Below are 14,968 nucleotides of genomic sequence, written 5' to 3'. Positions count from 1 at the left end.
TGTGGTCTGAAGATTTAACAATCAATGCTATTTTGTACAGCTTTGCAAAATGTACATGTTGTGACTGCTGATTTGTGGAGCTTTTCAGCACCAAGAGCAAAATGTAACCATTCATCGTTCAGGCACATTTGCAAGACAACTTAAAGCCATACACTTCCCTGAGGTAGATATAAGTAAGACATAAAGTTCATCCGTGTTTCACTTAGTACTTCATAACACCGAAAAAAAATGTTCCATTTGTCAGTTTTTTTTTAATTCTCTCAGTTGATTTCAGACAAGAGCACAGCAAAAAGGCTAATGACAAGAGGCGGCATATTATGTTGTATAAGAATTGTGTTGAAAGCCATTGAACTTTGATATTGTGTCACAGGGAAAAAAAAGAAGAAGAAATTGTTATATTAAGGCTTAAAATACATTTTTGGCAGTGATTAATCTGTAAGCTTTTATGCCCACATGTAAAAATGTCTGTTTTTCTTTCCAGATATGAAATTTAACAATTTTTTGCATGTTGCTGGAAACATCATCGGACGTGCAACATTGTTTAACGCTCTCAACCATCAAACTTAAATATGAAACACTACCTATGTATTTTTGGTCACACTTTATTTGGGTAATCCAATGCTGAAACATTGTTATTACTAGTGACTTTTTGTAGGCCAGTCCATTATTTGCATGTTTGTTAACAACAAGAAAGGCAAGGTCCCCCATGATGTACAGCCTAGCTGTTCTGGCCATACGTGGGTCGAACTTAAAAAAGAGGCGACATTATATATCGTGTCACCCAAACTCTCGAAAAACCTTCACCCCAGTGTAAAAGCTGCCACCCCAGTTGCAAGCTTTTAGAATAACATCTAAAAACGCAAACCTTTCCAGTTTTTCATCTTTTTTTTTATGTCTCTTAGTCTCTTGATGTAGCTATCGTTTGGTTGCCTGGTAGTCTTTGACTAATTTTGTGTACTTTCAAGTAATTGTTGTTCTTTTACATTGTGATAAGATTACTTGTGGGGTTAAATGTAAGCAGAAGTATGTAATACATCTGGGGACAACCATGGTGGGTTGTGAGGTAAATGTGGGTGGGAACAACAATGAAACTGGAAACAATTCAACAACTCTTGAATACAGTGTTCAAAGTCAGGGCAATGATTGACGCAACAAATTGCAGTGGCCTTGGAACAAAAACTTAGGGATGTACAGTGGCTTAATAAAGTATTCAGACCCATTAACTTTTATGTTTATTTTGTTGTAATTTAATTTTAAATGTATAAAATTTCCATTTTGCCCATCAATCTATATCCAATAACCCATGATGGCAAAGACCAAATATGTTTTTAGAATTGTTTGTAAATGTATTAAAAATCAAAAACTGAAACCTCTCATTAACAAAAGTATGCAGACCTTTTGCTGTGGCAGTCCAAAATGTGGTCAGGTGCATCCTTTTTGCTTTACTTACCCCTGAGATGAACTTCATTGTTGTCTACCTGTGGTAAATTGAATTGATTGGACAATTCACACTGCATGTCAGGACAAAACCCAAGCCATGAATTCCAAGGAGCTGTCTTTAGAACTCCACAATAAAACCATTTCTAAGCTTTGAGTGTTTCCAGGAGCACAGTGGCCTCAAGAAGTGTGAAATGGAAGAAGTTTGAAACCACCGGGACTCTTTCTAGAGTTTGCCAAAATGAGTAACCAGGCAAGAAGGGGCTTGGTCAGGGAGGTGACCAAGAACCCAATGGTAACTCTAACACAGCTTCCGCAGTCCTCTGCAGAGATGGGAAAACCTGCCAGAAGGAAAGCCATCTCAGCACTCCATCAATCAGGCCTTTAATGTAGAGTGGCTCAATGGAAGCCAATTTGATTATAAGGCAAATGACAGCCCTACTGATGAGACAAAAATTTAACCCTCTGGGCAGAACTACAAGCACTGTGTCTGGAGAACACCAGGCAATGCTCATCACCTGGCTAATACTGCCTCAATGGTGAATTATGGTGGTGGCAGCATCATGCTATAGGGGTGCTGGAGAGACCTGAATATGGCAGTTGAGATGCTTCCCATCCAATCTGACAGAGTTTGAAAAGACATGCCAGGGGGATGGGATAAACTGAAATCCACGTGTGCAAAGCTTGTAGAGACTTGCCCAAGAACACTCAAAGCTGTAATTGCTGCTAAAGAGGGTTCTACAAGGCACTGAAGTGAGGGTCTAAATACTTTTGTAAAAAACAGATTTCGGTTTTTGATTTTTAATAATTTTGCAAAAAGATTATAAAAACATGTTTTTACACTGTGTCATTATTGGTTAATTACTCTATATTGTTGGGAAAAATTGCAATTTTTATCAATTTACAATTAAATATACAATTACTAATTAAATAATACAATTAATAAATGTACAACAGAACAAAGTGTGGAAACACTTAAAGGAAAGCCACTGTAACTTTGTCAGCTGCAAAATTCACTGCATCCACAATCACAACTTTAGTAGTTGTCGCAAGATGTACATTCTTGTCATGATGTAGGCAAACAGAATCATGTCTGGCTTTTTTCGATGATGATTATCCTTATGGTTTATTTTACTGTTGTCAGTCTTTTTGTGAAGCTTTTTTAATGCTTGAGAGGTGCTTTATAAATAAGAACTTAGTCACTTAATTATTAAGTAACTAAAGTATAATGTATCACTACAAAATCTCATGAGCTTTAGTTGAATCAGTAGTCTACAAAAAAAAAAGTTTACTGATTTCCAGTGTATATGTTAGCGCATATGTGGTGGCCAGTTTAGGACAACTCAGGCTCAGTTTGGCAGGCTCAACTCTAAGTTAAAATTAATCTCAAAGTAAACAGTGCTTTCATTAGTCGTTGTCTTTGTCAGATAAATAGCTCAATATCCCTAAAGTTGCTTTCAGAGAACGAGCAGTCACCACTGCAGTGCTATTGTTTCAAATGTGCAAAGTATGACATCAATGCACTGAAGTAAGCAGCAGCAGCAGTAAAAAAAGAGGGCGTCTGGACCGGTGGATAGCAGTAAAATGTACTGTATCGTGATTACTGTATCTGCCCGGGTGTAGATGGTAGCTTGGGTGTAGAGTTGCTTCTTGTTGCTGTCCTGGGAAACACCAGCTTCTCTGGGGGGTAGACACAGTTGTAACTGCTAGCTGTTTCAAAGATCCGTGGTCTTGTTGGAGTTTATCAGGCTCATTTATGAATTTTGAGCTTATTGGTTTGCTATTGGTAACATGGTAGCGCTCTACAATTTTGCAGATATGTTAAATTCCATTACATTACCACTGTAACATTTGTGTGCCAACAGTATCTCATAATAGATTTGTTTAAGCCGATATCGAGCTAATTTTGACATATTGATGCCAAGCCTAACAAGCCCGAGTTGGCCACAATCCTGTGATCAATAGAGATGCTGAAAATAGGGGAATTGGTTGTTCAGCATCAACACTGGAGTATCCAAATGAATTGTTACCATCTTATTATTATTATTATTATTATTATTATTATTATTATTATTATTAAGTGCCTGTTATCTATCCCTTTAACATGTTTAGAGCTGGAGAAAACTTTTAGATGTTACACAGAAGAGCGACACTGAATTAGCTTCAGAATTTACAACCATACATGAAAATACACACTTTTCATCTCCTCCTGAGGACTAAACTTCAAGGAGGTTTGTGCATGTGGGGAGTTCAACCACCAGACAGAGACAAAGAATGACTTGAAGAAATGGTGGATATTTTTTGTCCCCTGTTGTACAATATATCTGTAAATATTAACTCTGTTACAGCAACAATGCTCTGCTACAGTAACAATATTATAAAATATAACAGTATTGAAAGGGAATACAAAGACTACTTCAAAAAAGCCCTCCATTCGAGTACATTAGCACAAAGTACAGGGCACTCATGTCTTATGTATCCAATTAGATTCATGACAATTTATGACTGTTTTTATAATGTCAAAACATACTGTACATTACAATTTAGTTTTGAGCCACTCGCAAAGTCCATAAAACAAGCACATTTACTCGTATGGCGTTATGCTACCACAGTGTTGCTTACATGTATCCATGACTATGTCTGAAGATTTTTACACCTAATACCTTGCCTATGTACTTTTTTGCTGTTCTGTTGAGATCATTATATCAGCTTATTTCAAATGAATGTTTCATATAATAATCTATTTCTCATTAAAAGGCTATATTTAATAAGAAGAGCAAGGCTTGTTTGTACCATTTCCATTTATAGAAGCTATAAGAGTATATAGCACACAAAAAAACAATAAGCACCCTCAGTAGAGCATTTACCAAATCCGCAGAGCCTGCTAATTTTAGTGTCCTGGCATGGTCAATATAAAACAAAATACCTTCTCTTAACTGGAGTCTGTAGTTCTATCGAAGATTCTCACCATGAGCATCATCCTTTCTCTGAAGTTTGCTGATAAAAACGGTTTCTTCCCTGGCCATCCAGTTCTTTTTGTGGCCTCGCATTTTATTGTTTGCTGCGTGCAATGAAAGAACTAATGCTTGTGCTCAAGGATTCAAATCCAGTGAGTTGGCGGCATTCATCACCCCCAGATTCAGTATCATACAGACCCAACAGTTCTGTCCATCTTTTGATCCAATTAATCATTTCCTGTTTCTGTCTTTGTTGTACTCCATTGGCTAAAAGCAATGCTGGCAAAAGCATCAGAGCAGAACTTTTTTTAGTCTTTAACATGTATACACTGAAATATGGGCCCGTGATGAAATGTGCGAGATATGTAAGCCACTACCTGACAGCTGCAGCAGCATGGGCTGCAGAAAATTTACAGATCACCTGAATTCAGAATACAGAATTGTTGTTGCATTATGATTTTGGTGACCATTTTAAGAAAAAATATATGAACTTGACATATATTGTAAAAACAAAGATTTATTGGTTACATACATTTTGAATGTTTATGGAATCATTAAAAACATCTCAGTTCTTTTAATGAATTAATTAATCTTCATGGAGACATGAGTATTTATTGATTGTAACTCTGCTATGGTAGTTGTTTCTGTTGAAACCGCATCATCACAATACTGAAGTTTTAACACTTGGTGGGTCTGGTAAAAAAAACAAAAACAAACTATCACTTTTGCAAGCCAGAGCAAAGGACGAAGTGGCGATAGCAAAGGTTTTTGTACATTCTGGTTTGGTAAAAACAGCAGTGCCCCCTATTGCACACATTCGCAATGATTATCAGAATTCTACCAATAATTATTAATACAAATTAAAATTAAAATATTTAAACAGGGTAGTAGAAATTTTGTCAGTCTAACACATGACACATTTTTTATCTGCTTTATTTTTTTTTTAATTTGTACTGGCATTATATACACAACACTATTATATGGTATTTAGCTGTGCATGTTAAAATATGTGTATATTATTACATACTTAATAAAAAAGCCACAATATGCTACCTTGAGCATTAAAAAAAATGCTAAGACAGAGAAAACATAAAAGATGACAGTATTGTCACATTGAAAGTAGGTGCTATCATATGAACTCTCTCACAACTGCACTGTGCCATTTCAGATTTTTATTAGTGTTCACACAGGATTCACATGATGCTATGGAAATACATTATTTTATATAAAAGCCTCTGCCAAATGAGTGAATGTAATGTAATTTTATTGGGATATTGGTCATGCAGTTTTAGCATGAATAGCATGCTAACATTTCTATCTGCAGTAGTGTAGTCTACTTGAAGTGCAGCTACTGTAATTCATATGCCCTATAGTTCCACATTTACTTCTTAAGTAAGAGACTAAGATTTACCTCCCATTTCTGTTCATTCAGTGCAAGAAGGCAAGATAATTACACATGGAATGATTAGAAAGTAGCAGAAGTCTACATTTTCTTCCATCCACCACAGCTGAACTCCCACTGTGCGTGGACTATTTTCTATAAGGCTACAACACTTCAAAGCAAATGCTGAAAGCAGACAAAAACAACAGCAACAAAAAAACAGCTTATGTTAACCCTAGCTGCTAACTTCCCTTCTCTGCTCAGCTGTTGAGAATTTTGTCAGATACACAGGGCAGCAGATTTTGGAGTTGTGCATGTCAGCTTCTCTGTGAACCCCTGCAAGCTACAGTTAGCCCAGCAAGATTATCTCTACATTACTGTATTTTTACAGAAATCTGTTTTGTTCTCAGCCCTCACCCAGAGCTCCTAATGCAAAAACCTGGGCATGCTCCTTCACTGGCTTCCCATTAGTAAACACTGCCAGCTGTGTTGGTTGGAATGCCTGGTAAAGCCAGGGAAATCTCTGCCAGGAATTGAAACCAGGTTGCTGCAGTGATGTGCCACCTGGACACTCCTCTACCATGGTTTCAGGGCTATAAACCCATGTTTGTCTGTGGGTATCTTTGTTTTACCACAAGCAGTTTAAGTTCTTATCAAAAATGTATACATGAAACACTCAGATTGCACATTTTCATGTGCATACTGAAATTCATTTCAGATTTGATATAAAAAACTGAATTCATTTCAGTTTGTTATATCACTTAATCTCTACAGATCTGTAAGTTGCACATTCATGCAGTAAATATACCGTTCTACCACATCCCAAAGTTGTTGTATTGGATTCAGATCTGGTGATGGGGGAATCCAGTGAAGTACACTGAACTCGCTGTCATATACATGAAACCAGTTTGAGACAACCTTCGCTTTGGGACTCGATGCATTATCATGCTGGAAGTAGCCATTAAAAGATGGATAAATAGATTGCAGTCATAAAGGGATGTGCATGGTCAGCAACAATACGCAGATAGGCTGTGAAAGTCACACGACTGATTGGTATTAAGGGACTCCAAGTGTGCCGAGAAAACATTCCCCGCACCAATACACCACCACCACCAGCCTGGACTGTTGACACAAGGCAGGTTGGGTCCATGGTTTCATCCTGCTGATGTCAAATTATGACACTACCGTCTGCGGGCCTCAGCAGAAATCTAGAATCATCAGACCAGACTACATTTTTCCAGTCTTCAACTGTTCAGTTATGGTGACACTGTGCCCACTGCAGCCTCAGACTTCTGTTCTTGGCTGTAGCCCATCTGCCTCAAGTTTCAACATGTGCACTCTGAGATGCTTTTCTGCTCACCACAGTTTTAAAGAGTGGTTATCTCAGTTGCCACAGCCTTTTTGTCAGCTCCAACGAGTCTGGCAATTCTCCTCTGACTTCTCTCATCAACAAAGCATTTCAATCCACGAAATGCCGCTCAATAGATGTTTGTTTTTTAATTTTTTTTTTAATTTTTTTTTTAACATCATTCTAATTAAACTCTAGACACAGTTGTCGGTGAAAATCTTAGGAGATCAGCAGTTTCAGATATACTCAAACCAGTCTTTCTGACACTAACAACCATGCCATGGTCAAAGTCACTGAAATCACACTTTTCCCCATTCTGATGCTTGATGTGAACTTTAACTCATTCTTTTTATTACACTATATTGTCTGATTATGTGCAGGGTACACCGAGATTAACTTTGTGTTCTGTACATGGCCAAATTTTTTGTACATAAGTGAATGATTTTAAAAACATTGCCTTTAGAACGAAGGAGGAAAGAATATAATGTTTTTAAAGGGTTAAATGCTTTATCTGATGGGTAAAACTTACTGCTTAGTTCCCAAGGGCTCCTTTCTTTTCAAAGAAATTAGTTCTGTCATCTTCGGCTGGGATTTGAACCAAAAGGAAAGGTTTTACAAAAAGAAAGTGAGGGGACGCTTTTAAGATAATTTGATTTAAATACAATAGAAAACAAATATATATATTTATATATATATAGATATATAGATAGATAGATATATTGATATATAGATATAGATAGATAGATATATTGATATATAGATATAGATAGATATAGATATATAGATATAGATAGATATATATAGACAGATAGATATATAGATATAGATAGATAGATATAGATAGATAGATAGATAGATAGATATAAATATATATATATATATTTATTTATATATATATATATATATATATAGATAGATATATTTATATATATATATATTTATATATATATATACATATATATACATATACTGCTCCATGAAAACATTTGGGCACCCCTGGTCAAAATTTTTGTTACTGTCATACTGTCAATAGTTAAGTGAAAAGAGGATGAACTGATCTCCAAAGCGCATAGAGTTAAAGATGAAACATTCTTTTCCACATTTTAAGCAAGATTAGTTTATTATTTTTGTTTTGTACAATTTTAGAGTGAAAAAAGGAAAGGAATACCATACAAAAGCCTGTAAACCCCAAGAGATTTGAAATCTCAGATAACTTTTACCAAGCTCTCAGACCTTAATTAGCTTGTTAGGGCAATGGCTTGTTCACAATCATCATTATGAAAGGCCAAGTAATGCACATTTCAAAGCTTTATTAAGACTCCTCAAACTTTGTCCCAGCAATCAGCAGCCACGGGCTCTCCTAAGCTTCTGTCTAGCACTCTGAGAAATTAAAATAATTGATGCCCACAAAGCAGGAGAAGGCTATAAGAAGATAACAAAGTGTTTTCAGGTAGGTGTTTCCCCATCTGTAATGTAATTAAGAAAATGGCAGTTAACAGGAATGGTGGAGGTCAAGTTGATGCCTGGAAGACCAAGAAAACTTTCAGAGGGAACTGTTTGTACAGTATACATATGTACGAGCAGTTTCATATACATACATACATACATATAAGTATATATATGTGTGTGTGTGTGTGTTAGTGTGTGTCTGTGTGTGTGTGTAGATATGAGATACTTAGCAACCAACATTTTAAGCAAATGCACGAAAAAAGGAAAATAAAAGTCGACATCCAGGGACAATGTGTGAGATGATGATGTTGTACTTGCCCGGTAGCTGACAGGAAATTTTTCTGGGTGGCCAAATCAGCCCAGTCTGTGTGCACCCGTCAATTGTGTGTTTGTCCATATGTCTAAGTAGGAGGAAGCACGTGAATATGCCTGATGTGTGTCTGATGTCTTATCTATGTCATACTGTTGCTGTGGCTCATTAGTGTTCATGACCTTTTCTTGTCACTGTTGGTGGGATGACAAAGAGTGTTTCAAATTTCCTGACATTGCTTAGGACTCTGGTCACTTTAGGGTGCTGCTCTTGTAGATGGTAAGGTTGGAAAGAGGCATTCAAGCTGGAAAGGGCAGTTGATTTTTTTTTGCCACACCATGCTTTTACAAGGCCCCCCCCCTAGATCTACAGGGAAGGACTTCCTCTATAGCCCATAATCAGTATGCGTGACCGAGAAGGTTGAAAACCCTGGTAACTAAGCTGAAAAAATAAGGTATCCAAAGTGTCAGTTATGCTAAGTCACATCCAGTGAAGCCACAAATGTTTACCTTACCTTACAGTTTGATGCATGGTGCAGCACAGAGAATTACTTTCAAGGGGAAAGATGCTCTCTCATGTCTATGAGTTCACAGATGAACTGAAGCAGCAATAAAGCAGGGGAAATAAGGAAAATATTCTCACAGCCAGAGACAAACTTTGCTTATCCAGTCCAAAATTAAATCAGTTGCAAGACAGAGCAGTGAACACGAACCTTGAAATGTTCATGTTTCTTAGAGAAGGAACCCAAACACAAAAGAATGTATCCCTATTCAAAGATATTGCTGCACATTTGAAAATGCTCTTAGAAAGGTTATTATTTCCCGTCTGCAAATAATGGGAAGTATGCCCAGGTTTGCAATCCTTTCAATGCCCTGACAAGAATTTTCACAGAATTTTTCTTTTTAAACACAGGAAGAACATTTAGAGCTTGATTACAGTGAAGAAATATTGTCAGATAAATTTCAGGTGCTTGCTGAAATAAAAATATCAGTCTGTCCTACTACAAAATAAATGGGCCAACACTGTTCATAACATATTTCTGTGAGCTTGGGTATTGCTCATACTGTTTTTACCTTGTAGATTTGAAGATGTTATGTTATGGTGTAATATGTCAATGTCACATCATTAGGGAACCGTTGCATTGTTGGTACAGGGCCAGACCAACTCATCAGTAAAATTGAAAAGACAAATATCTTTGATAATGATGATGATACTGATAAAGGATTTCAGTGGCTCTGTTAGAAGACTTATTTGGTTTCATCTACGACTTTGTAACTCCTACATTTTATTATGTGTGTATTCAGTATTCATATTGATATCGCATCTGACCCCTTTGGTAAGATTTCTTGTCACAAAAGAGACATGATTTCCATTGTACATGAAAAGACCCACTGTAACAGTCTTGCTTAGAATATCACTATTTCTGACTTTTGCCTCACCAGTCATTGTATCTGATCCATATGATATGAATTATAATTTGAACTGTTGTACTAAAACGCAAACATGGTCCAACACTCATGTAGTTCAAATACTTGTATAGCAGCCTAAGCTCTCAGCTAATTTCCTGAGCAATATCGCAGTCTAAATAAATTAACACGATAATTGCTTCACTATTGAGTGAGAGCTACAAATTATAGCTCCCCCTAGTAAATCTCAGAACTCATCCGTTCTAATGAAGATTATCATTACTTTCTTTTTTACATAGGTAATAGTTTTTTTTAAAAACCTTCTCAGTGACCACCTTCTATCCTCATATCCCTATTTACTGAAAACAATTTCTTAACATTCTTTGATGACACATTTGATTTCTTAATATTCTTCAATCTCAAATAATAGTCCTAATCAGACATAAAATGGTCAGTTTACCTAATGAAATCTCTGGTCCTTTTAAGAATGCACACCTACTGCTTTGGTGCCCTCCAGCACATTATATCAGTGAGAGACAAGCTCACCAAACACGTATCCCATTAGTTCATGCTGCTAAAACAACATCTTACCTGTTAAACCTGCTCCCAGCCAAATTTCATTAAGAGTTCTTTTCAATGTTCAGACTGTCTTTGCAGGTGGTAACTGCAACTAATTTACAACTGGCCATAGGAAATGGGTGACACTACAATTAAGAACAAAATTTAAGAGTATAAAATGTAAGAGTTTAGGAACATGTCCATTTACCAAGTGGACAGACTTCTATTTCCAAACCCCCATGTGAGCGCACTTGTGTACCTATCTAACAGTGGACCTCCACATCGTCACAAATTCACCAACACAGGACCGATAAGTCAACAGGGGACATTTTGGAAGTCCCCTGTTGATCATCCTTTAAATCATGCTAAAATCATGTCTAAAACCCTATGGTGAAGTTATTTTAATTTAGCCAAGAGTGGACCTGGTTTCACACTTCACACTATATTAAAATTAAGGTCTAACAAGAAGGCAGGGGAATAAAAAGTATTTTGAAATCTGAAAAAAAGAGCAATCAGGATAAAGTTGAAATAAAAGAGTCAGCAGTTTTCACCAGTTTTCATAAACACAGGATGTCAGTCAACTCATATAAGGATCCAATTTTTTTTTCGATGCACATAACAGAAAAAAGGTCCACACTTTTACTATACAGATTTATGAGTCCCCTGTTCACTAGTATATTATGGCCAGGTTCCCTGTTAGATAGCATGGAGCGACAGTAACACTCTAGCATGAATAAAAAAAATATAAAAATTCAATAAGTACAAGGAAATGATAATCCAAATGTATTGACCTGGTTTTGCTATCAATGCGACTGTATTAAAAATGTTTAAAAAAAAACAAATGCAGTGTAGTGCATAAGATCAAGCAGATACAGGTCTGGAGCTTCAGTTAATGTTCACATCAAACATCAGAGTGAGGAACAAATTGTGATCTCAGTGACTTTGACCATGGCATGATTGTTGGTGCCGGGATGGTTTGAGTATTTCTGAAACAGCTGATCTCCCGGGATTTTCATGTACAACAGTCTACGGTTTACACAGAATGATGCCAAAAAAAACCAAACATCTATTGAGCGGCAGTTCCGTGGATGGAAATGCCTATTTGATGAAAGAGGTCAAAGGATAAGGTCCTGACTGGTTCGAGCTGACAGAAAGGCTAGGGTAACTCAGATAATCACTCTTTACAACTGTGGTGAGCAGAAAACCATCTCAGAAAGTACAACTCGTCCAACCCTTTGAGATGGATTGCAATAACAGCAGATCAATGCCTCTTGTCAGCCAAGAACAGAAATCTAAGGCTGCAGTGGGCAAAGGTTCACCAAGACTTGAACGGCGTAGGCTGGTCTGATGAATATTGATTTCTGCTGAGGTACGCAAAATTTGGCATCAACAGCATGATTCATGGAACCAAACTGCCTTGTGTCAACAGTCCAGGCTGGTGGTGGTGGTGTAAAGGTGTGGGGATGTTTTCTTGGCACACTTGGGGCCCATTAATACCGATGAATATTGTTTGAATCAGAGTATTGTTGCTGATCATGTTCATCGCTTTATGGCCAGAAATTACCCATCTTCTATTGTATGTATGTTCAGTCCTGAGGTTCACTGAATTTTGAAGTCCAACAGCCAAAGTATCAAATGCTCTAGGAAATACAGCTTATAACTGTGTGACCAAATGGCTAAGGGTGTCCAAAGACTATTCAAAAGTTTGAGGTTGTAGGTTCAATTGTTTGGAGGGATTTTGAAGTCCAATACCCAGATGCAAGACTTAAGGACTCAGAATCTTAGAGGACTGCTTCAAAGTTCTGAAGATGTGGATTCAATACTTATGGAGCTGAATGAATTTTGAAGTCCAACCCCAAAGTGAATTAGAAGTGTGGTAGGTTCCTTTGCGACCGTAAAGCACCAGTAGTTCAGCATCTGTAGTTCAGCATTTGTTTCAAATCTTGCGCTTTTTTAGTAGCGTCACCACAGCAACTTGCTACTGTTTCCCAGTCTGTGTTTACCAAAGACTGTTCCATTGCAGGCTATGGAGGTCCGTATTTTCACAAACAATTGCAACAATGTTTCAATGTATAGAGTACCTTTCTCGCAGCTCTGGTATATAAAGCTTCCTTGGGGCATTGCCCACATTTGGTGCTGTGGCGCCACAATGACCAAACAATTGATTCTGCGTGAAGCTCTGGTGATTAGGAGAGAGGACATGATGCACTTGACAGTGAAGATGCATTAGAAGAAGCAGTGTCAGAAGTGGAAGACAGCAAAGAATATGATCCAGACGATGAGCCCTGCTGAGCCTGTAACCTTCCAGTCAAAGAATGTCCAGGTCTTCTTCCCCATCTGAGAGGAGAGGTAGACTGTCAACTTAGAATGTTACCAGGATGAACCCAGGGCCGAGAACGTCTCCCATACTCCAGTTTGATGACATCAAACCCTACTTTGAACTTTTCCTGAGAGAGCCAATCAAAACCATAGTCCTATATATTAGTAGTCCAAACTTGGAGGGGAGCGTGGACAGACTTCTAAGCATACATGAGTCTGTTGATTCTGTCTAGTGTAATCAGATCCAGAAATGAATCCATCTCTAGTTTATGGCATGCAAACTGGTTGGGCAGTTTTTCTCATGCCACCATGTCTTTGCAGACATTTCAAATGTTGTCACAGTTTATCCGTTCTGACAATAGAGATTCCTGACCTGGATTTTGTCAAAACGACAAGCTTGCAACGATCCGAGAAGTTTGGGACAAGTGGGTGGAGCACCTGCCACTCATCTACAATCCCAGTCCAGATGTTTCGGTGAATGAACATCTGGTCCCTTTCAAAGGCTGCTGTCCATTCAGGCATATGCCAAGTAAACTTGGGAAATACAGTATCAAGATCTGACATGGCAGCAGGTTTCCAGGGGCACAGAAGCACCTGTGATCATTTCTTTGCTTCAAATGCCCTTAGCCAAGAGCTGCTTTGGAAAAAAACTGACCATGGTGGAGACAGTCAGATGAAACAAGCCCAAACTCATGTACTACTTACTACAAAGGACAGGGCTCCATTTTCATGTTTCATGTTTGCTTTAATGGAAACAAAAACACTTGTGTTGTACTGTCCTAAGAGAAACAAAAATGTTCTTCTGATAAGCACCCTGCACAGAGAGGAGGCAATGAGCACCAGGGAGAAAAAGAAGCCTAATATTGTCCTGGACTACAATAGAAACAAAGGGGGAGTCGAAAACCTTGCTAAGGTATGCTGCTTTTGATCCCTCAACTTTCATGTACTTGTTTTTCTATTACCAGATTTTTTTTTTTAATGCACACTAAGGCATGTTGATGCAACGCTTTTCACACTGAGTTAGGAATGATGTGTAGTTCAGTGTGTTCATTTGAATATGCAAATATGTTTGCAGATGTGATGAATTGAAGAAATCTCTAAGACTTCACATATATATTTCACGTTACTATAAAAGACATGAAATGTTACTTGTATGTATTTAGTATCTTATCGATTGATTGTTGCAGGTTACTGGCACATACTCATGGCCTTGGTGGTCTTTTTTTAGCATCCTAGATATGTCAGCCTACAAATCTTGTGTAGTGTGGACGGAGGTGAATCCAGGCTGGAATCAGAAGAAGAGATTCAAGGAGAGGCTTTTCCTGGAGGAGCTGGGGAAAGCCATGGTGACGTCTCTTGTTCAAAAGTGCCAACACTTTCCTCAAACACATCTTCTACCATATTGATGAGAGACACACAAGGCCCAGGACCAAGCTCTACACAGTGAACACGCAAAAGAGGAAAACTGACAAGGAGCACACTCTGTACACCAAGGGATGTAAGAACGCGCATCATATGCCTAAAGTGCAACACACATATATGTAAGGCACATGCAAAAACTATTACATATTCACAATCATGTGCATAAGCACTCACACATACATAACCTAACCACCAGACTGTGAACCCTAAAACATGTTTTTTTAATTTTCAGTGACACTCTTGTTGTTACTGCTGCTGTGCAATGCTTAGAATTTTATTTTGTAATTGCGTTTTCATTTGAAAATATTTTGGCCCTATCCATTCTTGATTCATTAACTATAATGGTCAATTTTGACCAGGAACAGCACATATGGTATTTTG

The 14,968-nt window shown here is 37.6% G+C and overlaps 1 long non-coding RNA gene across 1 annotated transcript; it reads left to right on the top strand.

Annotated features, from left to right (window-relative positions):
* Window positions 1-8,475: 8,475 nt before the first annotated feature.
* LOC120806868 lies at window positions 8,476-14,647 on the top strand. The gene is made up of 3 exons (XR_005709747.1): window positions 8,476-8,573; window positions 13,976-14,078; window positions 14,394-14,647. It is a non-coding gene; the product is annotated as an uncharacterized LOC120806868 (long non-coding RNA).
* The last annotated feature ends 321 nt before the right edge of the window (window positions 14,648-14,968 follow it).

The sequence above is a fragment of the Xiphias gladius genome, chromosome 20 (genome assembly GCF_016859285.1).
Source record: "Xiphias gladius isolate SHS-SW01 ecotype Sanya breed wild chromosome 20, ASM1685928v1, whole genome shotgun sequence".
Taxonomy (NCBI): domain Eukaryota; kingdom Metazoa; phylum Chordata; class Actinopteri; order Istiophoriformes; family Xiphiidae; genus Xiphias; species Xiphias gladius.
The sequence above is the reverse complement of the archived record's forward strand: the minus strand, read 5'-3'. Positions and strand labels throughout refer to the sequence as shown.